This window comes from Notamacropus eugenii, chromosome 3 (assembly GCF_028372415.1).
Source record: "Notamacropus eugenii isolate mMacEug1 chromosome 3, mMacEug1.pri_v2, whole genome shotgun sequence".
Lineage (NCBI taxonomy): Eukaryota > Metazoa > Chordata > Mammalia > Diprotodontia > Macropodidae > Notamacropus > Notamacropus eugenii.
In genome coordinates this window covers 419,378,013-419,396,582 of record NC_092874.1, presented here as the reverse complement: position 1 = coordinate 419,396,582, position 18,570 = coordinate 419,378,013, and the positions used below count along the sequence as shown (strand labels likewise).

The window sequence follows — 18,570 nt, the reverse complement described above, 5'->3', positions numbered from 1 at the left end:
AGGAGGGTTTAACAGGCAAGATAATTATCTTTATTTTGAACACAGGGAATTTAAGATAGCTGCAAGACATTCATGTGGGAGATATCCAAATAAGCAATTTATAAAACATGTATGCCTGGAGTTGAAGAAAGAGATTAGGCTGGAAACTGATACTGGGATTCATTTCCATGGAGAATAATATATAAACCCATGGGAGCTTATGCAATATGGAAATGATGCAATGTTGAAAAGAGAAATGTTTAGAAAGGAGAGGGATAAAAACTTATCTCTGGAAAACGTCCAGACTAACAGGGCAGAAGATGGATGACAAAAGAAAAAAAAAGACTGAGAATGGTCAGATAGTCAGAAGGAAAACTAGGAGAAATGTTATAGAAAGTAAGAGAAGAGTTTATAATTAAGAAAATAGTTGGTCAACAGTGCAAAAAGCTGCAGAAGTCCAGAAAAAGGAAAGGAAGAAGAAATGATCAACACTTTCAGAAAGTGACAATGTAGATGAGAGCACTTGAGTCAAGTGGTAGGATCTAAAGTGAATTAAAAGAGATAGAGTAGTAAAGAGATGACAAAGTAAGGGGGCAGTGACCATTGATAATTTCCAGGATTTTGACAGTGAAAAGAAAATAGCTTAGAGGAGATAGTAAGCTTAAGTGTAATTTTCCTTAATATTAGGGGAGATCTAAACAAATTTGTAGATGGTATGGGATGAATCAATAAATATGGAGAAACTGAAGATGAGAAAGAAAGAAAGAAGGAAGGAAAGAAGGATGGAAGAAAAAATATTGATAAGATAAATCCTGGAAAGAAATGAGAGTGGATGGGATACCATTAATAAGTAGAGTGGTTGAATTTAGCAGAGAGAAAGTGAAACCATTGTCTATTAATCAGCCTCTCCATCTTAACGTTGATCCTTTTAAAGTACACAGTTTCCTATCTGGCCAAAGTCCAAATAAAACCACTGGGTTCATGCCCTGGTTGTAATCCTAGTTATTACATTTTTAAACTGGTTGTTCTTCTCTCTGAGTCCCATTCTTCTTATTCCCAACCCTCCAAGATCATGCATCTCATGTTAGATCAGCTTATGTAAAAGATGTTACTTTGTCAACTCCTTCAGCAGAGAGTTAGCAGAAGAGAAAGTCAATGATTTCATCATTTCAACATTAGGAAATGCTAAGGCATGCACTGGAGGTCCTCAAAGGAGTGAATCTTAATGCCTTCATGAAGGTATTTTTGAAATGGCTGACTTCAAACTTCAGGATGGAGGGTAAAAGAAATTTCGACAAGTGAAGCAAAAATGGAACTCATCTATTCCACTATTTTATCTTCCTCCCTCTACCATATTCCTGCTCATGCATCTAGATAACATATTTCTTGCCCTTAAATTCATGTGTTAGCCTCTGAGACATGTCTAATGTCAAACTATTTGTGGGGATTAAAAAAAAAATATTCACCTGTCAATCAACTTTGACTTTAATTTGATGAGAACACTCACTTTCTTTGACCTACTTATTCTTTAGGATTAAATTAATTCTTAATCTATCTTTTGACTGCCTTTGTTCAATGTAATTTATATTGCATTTTGATCTGAAAAGAGTACATTTAATATTTTTTTGTCTTTCTGCATTTAATTTTGAGGCTTTTATACCCTAATGTATAGTCAGTTGTTGTGTAGGTATCATATGCTGTTGAGAAAAAAGGTATATATTCCTACCTGTTCTCATTTAATTTTCTCCAAAGGTCTCTCATATAACTTTTCTACTCTCCTATTCATCTCATTAGTTTCTTTATTGTTTATTTTTTGGGTTGGATTTATTGAATTCTGAGAGGGAACAGTTGAAGCCTCCCACTAGTATAGTTTTACTGTTTTTTCCTATTACTCACAATTTCTCCCTCAAATTCACCTTATATGCCCTAGCTACATATATGCCTTCTAGATGTACTATTGGTCATACAACTTTTAAGAATTTAAAGTATCCTCTTACCATGTAGAGATATAAACAGTTTAGATTTATTGTATCCTTTATGTTTTCTTTTCCCTTTATCCCTTTGTAGGGTTTTCTTGAAGCTTGATATTGGAGATGAAATTTTTGTTCAATTCTGATGTTCTTCTTATGAAAACTGTAAGTCCTTCTATTTCATTAAATGATCATTTCCTCTTAAAATATTATGTTTAATTTTGCCAGGTAGGTGATTCTTGGTTATAGTTCTGGTTCCTTTGCCTTTCAGATTATCATATTCCATGACCTCCAGTCCTTTAATGTTGCAACTGCTAAGTCCTGTGTAGTCCTGATTATGGCTCCCTGATATTTAAATTATTTCTTTCTGGACACTTGCAGTACTTTTTTCCTTGATCTGATAGTTCTGAAATTTGGGTATGATGTGCCTTGGAGTTTTAATTTTGGAAACTGTTTCCTGAGGTGTTTGAGGAATTCTTTCAATTTCTGTTTTGCCCTCTGGTTCCAGGACATCAGGGAAATTTTCCTTGATAATTTCTTGAAAGATGCTAATGAGTTCCTTTTTTTGATTATGGCTTTAAGTAATCTAATGACTCTGAGATTATTTCTCCTGAATCTATTTTCCAGGTCAGTTGTTTTTTTCTCCTTGTGGTATTTTATATTTTCTTCTATTTTTTTCATTCTTTTGATTTTTTTTGATTTATTGTTGTTGTCTCAGAGAGTCATTAACTTCTACTTGCCCAATTCAAACGTTTAAGGAGTTGGTTTCTTCAGTTAGGTTTTGTATCTCATTTCCCACATGACCAAATGTACTTTTAAAGGAGTTGTTTCTTCGCTGAATTTTTATATCTCCTTTTCTATTTGGCCAACTCTACTTTTTAAGCAGTTGTTTTCTTTGTCTAAGCTGTTGATTCTTTTTTTTTCATAATTCCCTTGTGTCACTCTTATTTTTCCCTCAATTTTTCTTCTACCTCTCTCATTTGATTTTTAAGCTTCTTTTTAAGCTCTTCCACAAATTCTTTCCGGGCTTTGAGACCACATGTTGTTTTCCTTTGGGGTTTTTCCCTTAGGTGTTTTGACTTTGTCCTCTTCTGAGTTTGGACTTGATCTTCCCTGCCTGTCACCATAATAACTATCTATGGTCAGATTATTATTTTTTGGTGGTTTTCTGCTCATCCCTTTCCCCTTTTTTTGTCCTTTTTCCCTTACATTTAAATTTGACTCCTACTACCTGGGCAGAAGGGGAACTTTCTCAAGTTTCTTGTGCCAGGTGCTACAGGTTCTAGCTGTTTACCTGGTGCTGCACTGATGTTGCCCTGAGGCTCACTGGGGACCCTCATGTCTGGTACTACACTGAGGGGAGAGGTGGGGGGGGTAGACTAGTGCTAATGGAGGCCTTAGTAGTGTGACAGTTTACCTGGTGCTGCACTAAGGTCCCAGTAGTGGTGGCTTGCTGAATGCTAAGGCAGGGGAGGGTCTACTTTATCATCTGCCCATTTTCCCAAGGCTACACTGAGGTGTGTGGTAGTGCTCTGCCAGGGGCTGCCTGTTCACCTGGACATGCTGGGCACCCATATGCTTAGGAACATGTGGGGTCCCCTCATTGGTATCTACTTGTTTAGTGGAGGTTATACTGAAGCTTATGGCAGTTCTTGGAGCTGCCTTCTTCTGAGTATGCTGAGGTATGTGGTAGGGTCCTAATGTTGGCGTTTGTCTTCTGCACAGGCCTGGGACTAGGATCTCCCCTGATCTCTGGTTTGCTGAGGTGGGACTTCTTGCTGGCTTGCTAAGACACTTTCTGTCTTGGATTGCACTCCCCTTTACAAGAGTGAGATAGACCTTTCCTCTCTACCCTTCAAGCTAAAAGATTGTTTCACCACATCTTTTTGCTGCTTCTGCTATTCCAGGATTTGTTTGGGAGCACTATTTTATGGTTGTTTAGAGGTGAGTATGGGAGAGTTACAGTGATTTCTTTCTTACTGCACCATCTGGAGGGACCTTTTAAAATAACATAAAATATCTAAAACCAAAAGCTAATACAATTCTCAATAAGGATACAGTAGAAGATCTCCTAATAGGTACAAGAGTGAGTCAAGGGTGCCCACTTTTCCTATTATTATTTGACATAATTCTGGATGGCTAGGAAGTAGAAACAAAGTCAATGCCCATTGATAGGGAATGGCTAAAGATATAGCATATGAATGTAATAGAATATTAGTGTGCTGAAGTGATGAGTAGAATGAACATGGAAAGACATGAAAAGTTCTGCATCGAGTGATACTGTAAGAAGTAAAATGAGCTAAGGAAACATTCTACAAGAGGAAAATAAAGAACAACCACACACAGACAAATGAATGCTTCACAATTACAAAGAACAAACATGACTCTATATGATATGAGAGCACACTCCCACCAGGAGTGCAGTTGTTTTCTTTAACAACTTTTAAAAAAGAGTATGCATAACATACTTTTATGCTTAATCTGCATTATTAATGTTTTCTATGTTGCTTTCTTAAATCTAGATAACAAACAACACAAAAAACAAATTCTGATTTGCAGTGTTTGCCAATTTCACACTGAAAATTTAACATCTGGCCCTCACAAGCCGGCATGAACTAACTCCATCCCTTTGCAGAGGTAGAAGATCTACAATGTGGTATATACATTCAATATATTGCTTAACTTTGATTTCTTCTTTTTTTATCTTCAAAAACATTATTTGGGGTTGTTTCCTGAGAAGAGTAGGGAATGGGGAAGAATATTCATAGATATTTTAGTGTTATTAATAAAAAACATATATACAGATATATTTAAAGAAACTGGTATGTCTGAATTACACAGTTAGCTCAAAGATTTGGAACTTAAAAGTCATCTCTAGTTAAGTGCCAGTTTTACAAAAACAAATGTTTTACTATTAATATTAGCAATGTGCAAATTCAGATGGGTTTTTTGTTTGTTTGTTTGTTTTTGTAGATTTCTGAAATGGCCAAAGATTGCATTCTGCATTTGCCTGGCTTGCCTCCATAAAATATTTGATTTCAATGTTTTCTTATTGTATGCAGTGTTTTCCTCTCCTTCTGTCCTACTGAAGCACCGAGGTCAAAATGACACAGCTAAGGAACAAATGCACTGGCTTTGGGGGTTTGAGTCTCAGCTCACCTGTGTGACCTTGGACCCACTTAACCTTTGTGATTTTCCTAATTTTTAAAATGAGCCTTAAAAGGTTCCTTCGACTTCTATAACTTAAATAACTATAATTCTCTTTTGACTTTTGATCTCCTTCTAAAAAATCCCCCAACTTCTTGATAAATAAATGAATTTATAAGTATTTATTGAATTTGTTGAATATGCCCCACACTCTGCTAGGCACTTAAGGTAAAGGACAAAAATAATACAATCCAGGCAACTCAAGGAATTTGAATTCTCTATGCCACCACACTTGATAATTATCTCTGTTAGGGCTTCTAGTCTTCAGTATTTCTTTGATCTCTAGACTGATATTTTATTTTTCAGGTGGCTTTCCCCCCTACCCTTCACCCTATTTTTCTTTGTTTTCATTGCCTAAAACAGAGGTGGGGAACCTGTGGTCTTGAGGTCACATATGTCTCTCTAGGTCCTCAAATGAGACCCTTTGACTGAATCCAGTCTTCAAAGAACAAATTGGATTCAATCAAAGGGCTTCACTTGAGGACTTACAGGGCCACATGCGATCTTGAAACCACAGGTTCCCCACCTCTCTCCTAAGACAATGTGAAATAAAGGTTCTTCGTGTATTCCTAAAGAGCTATGTTGTTGTATGTAAGTTGAGCTGAAAATCTATCCCCCCAAATTTAGCCAGAGTGAAATCATGATAAAACCATTAATTCTGGGAAAAGGTTATAAGATGTTAATAACTAGGGGAGTTAGCTGAAAGACTGTAATAGCAGCTATTTTACATGGGAAGTGAAGAAAATTTTAAACTTAATTGGGGTGAGGAAGTCATTAGAGGGAAAGAAAAGAGCATGTGCCAGACACTTAATATTTTTTTAGTTGTCTGTTAGAGGAATAAAGACAGGAAAAAAGGTCTGTATTACTACAACTGTGATGAAAATAGCAAACTTGGCAAAGTCATCATACAAGCTGGCTAGCCTTAAGGGTTGCTCTAAACTTCAAACCTCCAGCATTCAGGGCCTGCAAAAGTCCTGGGAAAGCTGTACATAAGCAGAAGGGAGTATACCTTAAAAGCAAAAAGACTTTGGAATTTCCTATCAATATACATATGCAAGGACATAAAGATAGATATACTTGTTATATGAATGGCTCCTTGGGAGGGGAAGAGGGGAGAATACTTGTGATAACTGGTGATGTAAGAAATTGTGTGATGTAAGAGACAGTTTCTGGATGGTGAATCATTTTATTAACCTTGCTAGCAATAATTAATAAATGCGTGAGTGGCACCCTCGAATGCCAAAGGCCTCTTATGGAACCCACTCAATGCTTATAAGCCTTTGGAAGAGTGGGTGTTCCTGAGGGTGGCAATCAACTCTGAATGGTTGACAACTTTTGAGAGAATGAATGCATTGAGAGGCTTATTCTAATGAGGGTCTGGTGGAGTGACTGATCACTCAGTCTTGATCAAACAGATTTATCTATGATCAGATCACCCTGATTAGGGTGATTTAGACAAAAAAGGAGAATCCATTTTTACTGAGACTGGTCTAGGCAAAACACAATGGATGGGAAATTCATCAATATACCTAAACTAAAATTTCTTTACCTTTTGAATAGATCTGAGTTTTCTCTCTTTTATCATCCCTGGTCTTCAAACACTGTCTGAGTAGCTTACAGGGGCTAATTTCTGAATGAGGAAGTGGAAAAAGGGAAAATCCTTATTCCTAATTCAAGAATTATTTATTAATATAGGAAAGAAACAGTCATTTCTCTCAAAACACATAACATCAATTAAAAAAACATTCTTTTAAAGAATGAATCAAGAAAAGTTAATAAACATAGCAAAGGATGTGGTTATTACAAAGGGGTATAATATATCTTTAGAGGACTTGTGCCAAATTATATCAAAAATGAATAAAATGAAAACTTCAGATAAAGAACCCAGAAGATTACCCAAGTCTCTGAGAGTTAATGCCAAATAATAATTTTATTGAAAATGGGAGACAGAAGAGGCAACATGGCAATAATGGATAGACAGCAACTGATCTTGAGATCAAAGTCCTGGCTTCAAGTCCCATCGCTAATACTTACTGGCTTTGTGACCTTGGACAAGTCACTTAACCTCTTGGTCGTCTAGACCCATGTAGCTGGGTTACTGAAGCACACAGTCATCCCAAATGCAGAGGAACTAGGTTAAAATGTAATTGGAAAATATTTAACAAAATAAATACAAATGCAATGCAGCATAAAACAAACTCCCCCAAACAGCCAACCCCCTCAAATAGTAGGCTATCAGTGGTAGCCAGTTCCCTGTGGTTTCTGATTTCTATAGTTCTGCGAAACTAAGTCAGAGGCACCTGATTTCTGAAGGCCTGAGTGGTCTTCAGAAAGCAGAAACCATAGGAAATATTCCATTATTGATATCCTAACATCTTAAGATTTTGAAAGCAATTTTGAGGTTTACTTTCTCCTGGATCATGGCTGCTAGGAATTGCTTCCTCAAAATACCAGTCTAATCTGACTGTTGGAGTTCAGAGAATGCAACACCATGGCATCCTCCAAGTACAATGGCTATTCTTTTTGTTTAAGTAAAACTTATCTTCACCACATTCATGATCCCAGAATGTCTTGACTCCAAGACCAGCTCTCTTTCTACTATCACATTGCTTTACCTATGCCTTAGTGTTAACCTAGCATTTAAAATCTTTTATAATCTGATGCATGACTTTTCCACTCAATTTTTAGTCCCTTTCACATGCAAGATTTATCAGCTTGGGGTAGCTAGGTGACACAGTCATCCTGATGAATATCTGGTCACTGGATTCAGATGGCTCCAGAGAATATCAAGTACTTTTTCTAGAAAGGACCCTATTAATTCTCTTTTGGAGAGACCCTAAACATCAACTCTACTTAAAATTTAAAATATTTTCTCTGGAATTCTGGGGTAGAGGAAAAAGTCAGACTTTATAAGGAAACAAAACAAAACAATACACACATACAACACAACCCCAAAGCCAAAATTCTCTTTTAGACATCAGACTTCCTTAGGATTCAATATGATCTTTGTGAATCCAGAATCAGAGCCATTTGAAGTTGGTGCTACCTCATTTCCAAAGTTGGGAAGGCTCCATAGTCTTGAACTTATTGTCCAAAGACCAAATTGTTGGACATATCTTATATGTACGTAGTTGACTGCATATTGTTTGACCCACTAGAAGCTCTGTTAGGGCAGGAAAGTTGCTTCTGTTTGTATCCCTGGTGCTTATTACATTGACCGGCACATAGCAGGTACTTCACAAATGTCTGTTGACTAGCCATGAGGGGCTCATTACCAGAGTGATAGGAAGCTTTGGTAAAGCAACTCTGAGTCACATGTACCATGTCACAGAGGGATTGAAATCTATGTGGAGGGAGTACTCACATTAATAAATTCCTTAATGTATATCAGATAAACAACTTTGGGCTCTAATGATAGGAGATATATGATAGGGAAGTTGTAATAAATAGCACAAGTACCCAAGAGCTGACAACTACCCAGATCTCCACCAATATCAACATTTTGCCTAAGAAGACCTCTGCCCTCACTCATACCTTTTCAGTATCCTTAAATATCAGGCATGAATGCAGTTGCAGTCAGCTGCTCTAATTACTTCAGTGTTTCTTTTCATGCTTGGGCTTTTCAAATAGAACATGCTAAGTTATTTAAATAATATTTAAATGTATGCAGATTAATGTGAAAATATGTGTCTCAGGATTTATAGGGGAAAAATATGATAGTCTCAGTCATTACCCATTTGGGAAGATAATATTTACCTCTTGGCCCATGCATTAAAGAAAATCCCACAGAAATGAAACCAATAAAAGCACATATTACATTTCCCAGGTATTTTATAAACATGGACAAAACATGAATATAGGACTCACCAACTACAGTCACAGACATTATAAGTAAATTTACAGAGTGGTAAATTATTGTCTTTTTTAATTGTTGTTTAGTGCTAATACCATGGTGGGTACTTTGCCTTCACCACAATTCAGCAGTGATGAGGGTTTTAACTTAGTTTGGGGAAAATCTTGGCTGGGAGCAAGGTTCCTCATAATTTATGACAACTGTCAAAACTTCAGACACAGCAGTTTTAAAAAGACTTTGCTGACAAAAACTTCACCTCTCAGTAAAAGCTGACCTTGGAAGAGTGGTGTCATGCATTCTGGTGAGCTTGCTGCCTCTGTCTAAGGTGTATTACAAATCAGAGGCTTTGGATATGAGAAAATAAGATGCTTTACGCTAAGTAGCAATTAGTTTGCTCCTGATGGGGAAAACTATCTGATACTAGCAGAATGAAATTTGGCCCCCCAACTTTAGTCCCCTCCCCCATGCTATGGCTATACCTGAACCCCACCCCACCCCCGCCCCCGTTGCCTCACCATTCCTGGAATCTGTTCTACCTCTAAGAACCATAACTCTGGAATTCCTTTCTTATATTTTGAATGCAAGTCCTTCTGATTCTCCTATACCCTCATTTCTTTTTCTTTTTGGTGAAGCAATCAGGGTTAAGTGACTTACCCAGAGTCACACAGCCAGTAAGTGTCAAATGTCTGAGGCCAGATTTGAACTCAGGTTCTCTTGACTCCAGGGCTTGTACTCTGTCCACTGCACCACCTAGCCACCCCCAGTCCCCCCTATACCCTCACTTCTCTTGAGTAGCTTTTCTCTCTCACTCTTGCCTTGATCCTCACCTATTCTAATCATTATCTATCCCTTTGTAGAAACTCAGAACATTTAACATTCAGAATGTAATAACTATTCAAAACTATTCAAAAAATTGATACTGAATTATATCTCTTACCTCTCTCGTCAGAGATGCATTGGATTTGAGTTGCAGAAAGAGCTGCAATTTTTAGATGGGACCAAGTTTCTTTTTACTGGATTATACTAATTTGTTCCTTTGATTCCGTGAGACAGAGTGGGGATGACAGATGAATGGGTACTGAAAATATATAGTTCTGAAAAAACAAATTGTACCTAACAAATTACAGTTTCTTATAATCTCTTTCCTGAATCTATCATCTCTCCCCCCCCACCAAGTATGTGTCTATATATGCATATATGCTCCTTATCATACATATATGCATACATATATGTGTGTGTATGTTGTAGATAAAATCAACTTGTGGTGTAGATACAGGACTGTTTGAGTATAAATGTATATATAAAGACAGTTTGTGTATAGAAATATATGTATATGCGTGTGCATATATATGTATATGTGTGTCCATATTTCTATATACATACATATACATACTGGATTTTTTTTGTGTGTCTCTATTTTTGTGTCTCTTTTGCTTAGCACAGTGCTTGGCACATGGTAGGCTCTTAATAAATGTTTACTGATGGATAGGAAGATAGAAACACTGTCACAGCTCTACCCAAAGTTCCTGGGCATGAAGAAGCAGCTCTGTAATTTTATGTTGAGTCAATTTACATATTTATTCTCTAACCTGAAAAGCACAATGCATTTTCTCTCTGTTATTTTAAAAGAAATCGCTAGTGCCACCGAGGCCCTAATGATGACACATTAAGTTACGTTAGGAAATGCTGTTGATGAGAAAGAAGAGTGCTAAGCCTTTTTGACTTCCAGTTAGGAAGTTTTGGGGTTCCTTTGGGGTTCCTTCAGTGATAGACTACAGTCATTTTTAAAATGAGGTTTATCAAGAAAAGTTTTGTGGCATTAAGTATTTTCTTACCCTTTACCTGTTTTGCCAACATCCAACTCAATGACTGCTTTATCTAGGCTTCTAAGATAGCTCAGGAAAACAAAACAAAACACAAAACCTCAACAGCATGAGTCCTATCAGGAAATGGAAACAAAAAGTGGTTTTTGTAGAGCTGCAGTTTTGTGAATAATAACTTTTATACATAAAGAGCTGTCGTATTTACTCCTTGGGAAGTTTTTCATCACTGGATGTCTTCAAAAAATAATAATATTTCACATTTGTATGGCACTTTAAAGTTTGCATAACACTTTAAAAATTTCATTTCATTTGATCCTCACAAGAACCTATTGCTAGCCCCAATGTTACAGCTAAGAAAATTGAGTTTTGTTGTTTTTTTGTTTTTTAAGTGACTTGTCCAGGGTTACACAGGTAATACATATCTGAGGTTGGAGTTGAACTCAAGTTTTTCTGACTCCAGGTCCAGCCACTCTAAATACTAGATTATCCTTATAAGGCATGTTAGTTACTTAGAAGATTCTTGATCAGGTATGTTGGGCCAAATGGTCCAGAAGAATGTCCCTTCCAATCAGACCTACAGCTAGTGTGGAATGGTGCTTTGCCCCAGGGCACTGACATCCAGCATAGCACACTTGTTCTTTTCAGAGATTAGTGCCCTCTGGCCAGGAATTCCCCCACCCTCTGAACAAGACTGTTCCCACTATTCTTTGTGTTTCTGCTACCATCCTGGATTGTTGGTGCCCAAAGTTAAAAAAAAAAAAAAAAAGGGCTTGGTCACTGCTTAGATCACAGGCAACTCTGAGATTCAATGATTCAGAGCATCTGTGACATAGTCCTTTAGTTGGCAAGCCAGTGACCTGAAATTGAAATTTCTAGTCCTGCTAAAGCAATGCTTAAATCTCTAGTTAAATGGTTCAGTGATTGTCTCCTTAGTCTTCTAGCAACCGTGGTAGGGGGCCTGGAGGGGCTGGTGTGGGGGAGAACCGATTTCAGAAATAGGAGGATCCATTAATGTTCTTTTGGTAGCATACACTATTAGGTAGCTGTCATTTATTACACTCTTGGACTGTTGTATTTTGTCTATATGCTTATTTACACATTTGCTTTATAACTGGGCTTCACATAAGGAATGACAGACATGTCAGGGAGAAGTCACATTTCTTGTTAAACAATTTCAAGAGAAAAAAATAAGTCAGGCATTAGCAGAGCGGAGCTTCATCCCCAGCTTTGTGTCTTTGCAAAGGGCTATAGCAAAGCTTTTATGATTTCGAAGTTTTAGGAGAGTAAAGACTTTAGGAGACTTACTTTCTAGGTAAGTCAGGGAAAACTCTCCAGAAATAACAGAAGTAAAGATGTAGGCAGAGAGTTGAGTGGAGGAAGGCAGTAAGATTGTGGGGTAGGGCAGACTGAGAGTTATAGGCACTTGTTGTTTAATCGTTCTCAGTCTTGTCTGACTCTTCCTGACCATTTTTGGGGGTTTTATTGGCAAAGATACTGGGGTGGTTTGCCATTTCCTTCTCCAGCTTGTTTTATAGATGAGGAAACTGAGGCAAATTGTGTTTAGTGTCACACAGTAAGTGTCTGAAATGGGATTTCAAGTCAGGTCTTCTTGACTCCAGACCTGGCACTCTATCTTCTCTCTCTCTCTCTCTCTCTCTTTCACACACCACACACTATTCATACACAAATGCACATATGCACAAATACATATGTACATGAGTGTATGTATGTAAACACACATGCAGATACATGCACACAAATGTTTATTACAAAGCTATCAATATGTGCATATATACATATAAACACATGTATATATACATGAATGTATATGTGTGTGCATAAAACATGCAGACATATACACAGTCATATATCCACCACAAGTCAATATTCTCCATCTCTCTTTCTCTCTCTGTCTCTCTCTCTGTCTCTCTCTCTCTGTCTCTGTCTGTCTCCTGTTAAATATTACTTTCTATAATTAGAGCACTATCTCAAGGTTAAGGCGGAGTCAGAATGGTAAAGGGAAAAACAATGGTCTGGAAATCTGAATCATAATCCCAATTATTCCACTAACTCTCTACATTAATTTTTAGTGAATCACTTTATTTCTTGGGCTGAAGTTTCTACATCTGTAATATAAGGGGATTGAGTTATATGATAACTTCTACTTTCTCCATCTAAGATTCTGTGATTTTCATGGACCATTGCCCTCTAGCCAGAACTGAAGTAGTTGGGCAGAGAGCTTGTTGAAGTTACTGGTCTCACTTAGGGAGAAACCATGTCCTAGAAAGGGCCAAGTGGGGTTCCAAAAAGTGAGACTTTTTATTGTTTTGGTTGTTTCTTTTCTTTCTTTTGTTTTACTGAAGAATCTCTGGAACCTGGAAAGAATCCAGAGAAGAAGTAACCAAATCTGTGTTTATTCAGATAATGGGGAAGAATAAATCCTGCCCTGTCCTTTCCCATCCTTTGAGCAGTAGGGTGGTGTGGTGGATAGAGCTTTGGACTTGGAGTCAGGAAGATCTTGCTTGAATCCCATATCAACTGTGTTATCCTGGGCAAGTCATCCAACCTCTGAGATTCCCTTTCCCCATCTGTAAAGAAAGCCTAAATAGAGTACCTACATCACAGTAGTAATTGATGACCAGACATAAGTTAATAGGGACTGAAACTGAGATTTCCATGATATAGGCAATGCTTGGATGGGGACCCTATAAACCAACAGAGAGCACCTTCCTCTTCCTCTTTCTTCTTTTCTAGCTGATCTCAAGGACTGTGTACTGTGATGATAATGTTGATGCCACAGTGACTAGAATGTGTAGACTCCTGTGCTAAAACACTTCCTTTAATTATCAAAATCTACAGTCATATGACACAATAGCCATCTAATTAGAATAAAGCTTTTTACACAATGCGTTCCCATTCAAATGTCCTTAACATGCATTTATGTTTCAGGAGGGCTAGATATGAGTTAACCTTTTAGTGTTTGCTAATACCGAATGTTGTTTACTAAGCCATTTCCTTGTATGAACATTTTGAAGTAAAGGATGTAAATATTATCACTTCCCTTTTAAAGAGAAGGAAGTGAAAACTCAGAAAGGAAAAGTGAGTTGCCTCTCGTCCCATATCTTTGAGGAGGGAATCAAGCACAGATTTTTTTACTCCAAATCCAGGAGGCTTTCCACTAGCCAACATTCCAGCACACATGATACCCTATGTCATTAGAGTCTAATATAACACAGCACCAGTATCTGGATGAGTGGAAGGAAAATAACCAGGAACCTTCAGCGCAAGACTGGGTAGAAGTTGGCATCAATTAAGCAGACATTTTACAACATGTGATAAATCATCCTCCATATTAATGTTACCAAGAAAAGCAAGGCTCATTAAAATATGCCAGACATGGACAAAGAGGAGCCAAAAAAGTCCTCCTTTTTCTGTACATTGTAAGATAATAGCTAAGGCAAGGATACAGTACAACACTTCTCAATTCTCAAATAGAATCCAGAACCAATATACACACACAAATACATGCATGTATATACACATATGTATGTATACACACATATGTATATATACAGACATATACACACATGGATGCATGCATGTGTATGTGTGTATATATGTGTATATGTATGTGTGTATATATATTAACCTTATTTTCTCCACTCACTGTTTCATTATTAGCTTAGCCTGAGTGCTTTGGTGCTTCAAAATGCTGCATGCCGTTTGTGTCTGAGAAATAGTGAGCTATACCCTAATGACTAATTTTTAAGAGCTAACCAAAAGGGCAGAGGGCACTAAATTCCTAGAAGAAGAGAAAGCTTTAAAATCTCAAAGAAAGGAGATTAGAGTTTAGCAAGATGGAGGGAATTGAATGTTTCGAGCTGTGAATGAAAGAGAAATGCAGCTGTGCCATTAATTGGATCCCACAGACTCTACGCAGCTGAGGTCCTAGAGTGGTGAGTTTGGCATTTGATTTAGAAATAGAGAGATTGACCCTAGTAACTATCATTAAGGGCAATGCCAACAATCAAAGAAGAGCTGAAGTTAGCAAAATGAGCTTAAGAGAAAAGCATCAGGAGATCTGGAAGGAGGGAGATGGGAACAATCCCCACCAGGACCTAACAAGGGATTTATGTATACTGGGGAAGTCAAAAGAATATTTCTTCAAATTAATCTAGCTTGGCTGTTATCTAATATATTGTTTCTCTTACTAAAAATTCTGAATTGAGACAGAAAGTAGGAAAATTTCAGATGAATAGAAGGAGTAGAGACTTACTTAAAATATTATTAGTAATTTAACCACTCTCATGTTAAACCTAGGGCATTATGTTATCATCGTTGTATGAAATACGAATAAAAGAGGATAAATTGGAAAATGTATTGTTTTCAGACATAATTATTTCATCTTAATAGACATAGGCCTTTGGATAAAATAATTGTTGTCTGAATTTATCTGAAAATAATAGAAGAGTCAAACAAGACAGTGATTAATAAGATTTCCACTTGTTAATAACAAATGCCATTTTCCATAATGATGACACATGCTCACTCAGTCTTACAGAGCCATATTAATGCAACTTAAATCTCATTTATAGTACCTTAGGCAGAGGCATCTTCATTGGTAAATCTCATAAGTGCTTTAAGCCAAGGCATGAAAATGTATTATTTACAACCTCTTTTTCTTTTCCACTCAATTTGGAGTTTTAATATGAACTTGCTTTTACTAACATGAACTTGGGGAACTTTTGAGCTGGATAGGCCTTTAGAGATTTAGTTCAAACCTCTCATTTTGAAGAAAAGGAAACTGAGGTCTAAGAGGGTAAATGCCTTACTCAAGATTGTGAAGCTAATTTGTAGAGAAAAAAAACACAACAGAGCTGGAATCCATGTTCCTTGGCTCCTACTCCATTACATGTTCTATTAGAACACCACTCCTACTGCTAAGGAAGTTTTAAAAGCAAGGACTCCGACATATACAGGAGATCATGTTGTACAGGTTCTTAGAACTGTTTTTCTAAAAGGAAAGAAGATTTTGAGGGGTCAACCATCACTTTAATCAAGCATATATATCATTCACTTAGTTCAGGGGACAAAGTCAGCACCCTGAACTTCAGAGAAAATACAGAGGAATCAAAATCAGCGGACAGGGCTTCCAACTGCTGGACAGAAAACAATACACATATCAGGATCAACAGAGAGATAACTGTCTGATCATACATGGGCAGTTACCACAGAGAGTAGCACCGACATCTGGGTTTTCAAAGGTCCTTGATGGCTACCCAGAGTCTTGTCTGGCCAAACAAACACTTCCAATAAGCAAGCCCCAAAACAAAATCTCACCTCAGAGCATATCTATACTTTTCAGAGCCAGAGGGTATCACAACCCTTGAGAACCTGTGCCTCATAGATAAAAGGTGTAGGCTTCCTACAAATTTCCCCTAATCAAACTCTCCTTCATGGACAGGCCTATTAAGGGGTGGGGAAGATCTTTAATCTCATTAGCATTACAAAAGTCCAATTTTTCTTCTTCTGTTTCAAATACTTGGGTCAATCAATGTATCAAATATTCTGGGTATTATCTCACTTTTTAGATTAGGAATAAATATATTTCTTTTTTTGCAGGGCATGGGAGATTTATTTCTATGCACAAATCCCAGCTACAGTGGCCCTTTTCTTTCCACAGGGGATCCTTTCTCTGTAGCAATGAGAAAAGGGCTTCAGGAATTTTATAAGGGCTCAACTGGGGCCAACCTGGAACTGAGGGAACAGAGAAGGACAATGTAATGATTGGGGGTGGGAATGATTAGGTTGGGCATCTCTGGAAAACTGTGGAAAGGAGCATAAACCATAGGAGTTAGAGATGGAGGATGCTTCCACATTCCACTCAGAAGTAGACTTATTTCAAGTATTGCTCCATTTCTTGCCTTGTCCTGAGCGGACCTGGGAGGGAGCAGAAAACCAGAATGTTCATATCTGAAGGAAGAGTCATGAATACACCAGGAACCTCTTACAAAAACCCACATGTACTGGTGCATCTGCTCTGGTTGTGTCTTGGGGATCCAGTGGCCAGCATCAGGCAGGATGTAGGACAGCAGGTGACCTGGCACAAAGTGTCTGCTAATATTATTTACAAGTTCAACTCTCCAGGTATGGGTCTTTCTCCCCCTCATAACAACATTGGTGTTGTCAGTTCCTGATGCCGTAGCAGAATGTAACTGAAAAGATTGCAGTAGTATCTGAGGAGACCAACAAGGGCTTGATTTTGGGTGAAACTGAACAGGAAGACCTCTAGTGCATCATCTGTAAGGCCACGGATTTTGGTTATAGGATGGGTCATGGTATCCTTTAGGATCTGAAAATCAGAGACAAAAAGTAGCTTCTCAAGCAACCAGGGTAGCTGAAACAGGAACACATAACTAGAGTGAAAGAGTTGGCTGGGATGGTACATGGTATACTCTTTGTAAACAAACATAGGGGCAGCACTCATCACTATCAGCTACTCTACCAAACTTGATTAGTAGATGGAGAAAATCCAGGCCAAGTTTCCATCCCAGTCATGGGCCACCAGGATACATTTGGAGTAATAATCTAGGGCCTCAATAGCATCTTTGATGTCTGTTGTCAGGGCATCAATGGTGTAGCTGTTCAGGTTGGTAGGTGAATCTGAGCTCCCTTAGCCCCTCAAGTCCAGTGCTACCACATGGAAATCATGATAGAACTCCATAAGCTGGTGCCTCTAGGACAACTAGATCTGAGAGAAGCCATGGTGGAGCAGCATCAGTGACCCTTGGCCCCTGGAGATAAAATACAGATGCAGGCCAGAGGTCTTGAGGTGAAGGAAATGGTGCTGTCCAAAGCAGGGGTCTTGAAGGCACGATAGCACCTTACATTGGGACTGGCTGTAGTAGCCTTACTCCAGGTGCCACAGCACGTGGCCCAGGGCCTTCACTAAATACATAAGAGTAGCAAGCATGTGCCCCAGTACACCAGCATCCACATGAAGAACCCAATCAGCCGCAGCGTAACCCTTGAGGGTGCCAGCAGTGTCAACATCAGGAAATCGGGCATGGTGGCCTTGGGCCCAGAAGCTTCAGTCTGCTCTGCCCAAAGGAACTGTCAAATATATTTCTTGTTACACTAATATAGTAGGAGTTAATTGGGCCAACTGGACTATGCATGCTAAATGACTCCTTTTACCTCAAAGATCTTTGGGTAGGAATATTTACCACTACCAAATGATGTGACTTCATGGTAGCTACATCTTGTGTGTTTGTTGGCAGCCAATGAAGAGAACTGATGTAGCTATTTGTTATCTTTCTCTAAGCATTTGTTGAGGAAATAACTGACCTCCTCCCTCTCTCCAAGACTTGTCAAGACAGATGAATACTACCCAAATCTGGTGATTCATATAGTATAAGCACAAATTATACTGTCAAAATAAATCTATCAAGCATTGTCAAAGATTAAAAGTATTTTTAAAAATGAAGACCACAGAGATATAGGTCATATTTTCATCACTGCTACACACTGAAGCCAAGGGATCCAGACTAAAAAAAAAATTGGAAAGGGAACAAGTGACTGAGAAGGTCTTGTCTTAGGGATTTGATATGTGAACCCTGACTTCAAAGGTTAGAATGACAAGTTCCTGTCCAGGGACTGAATGTACTTAACAAAGTCTGGCAAGAACATATTTGTTTTGTATTTTCTGAGATAATTGAAAGAACTTGAAAACAAAATA

At 38.0% G+C, this 18,570-nt stretch overlaps 1 pseudogene; it reads right to left on the bottom strand.

Moving 5' to 3' along the window:
* Nucleotides 1–16,558: 16,558 nt before the first annotated feature.
* On the bottom strand, nucleotides 16,559–17,900 carry LOC140532265 (epoxide hydrolase 3 pseudogene; annotated as a pseudogene).
* Nucleotides 17,901–18,570: the final 670 nt, after the last annotated feature.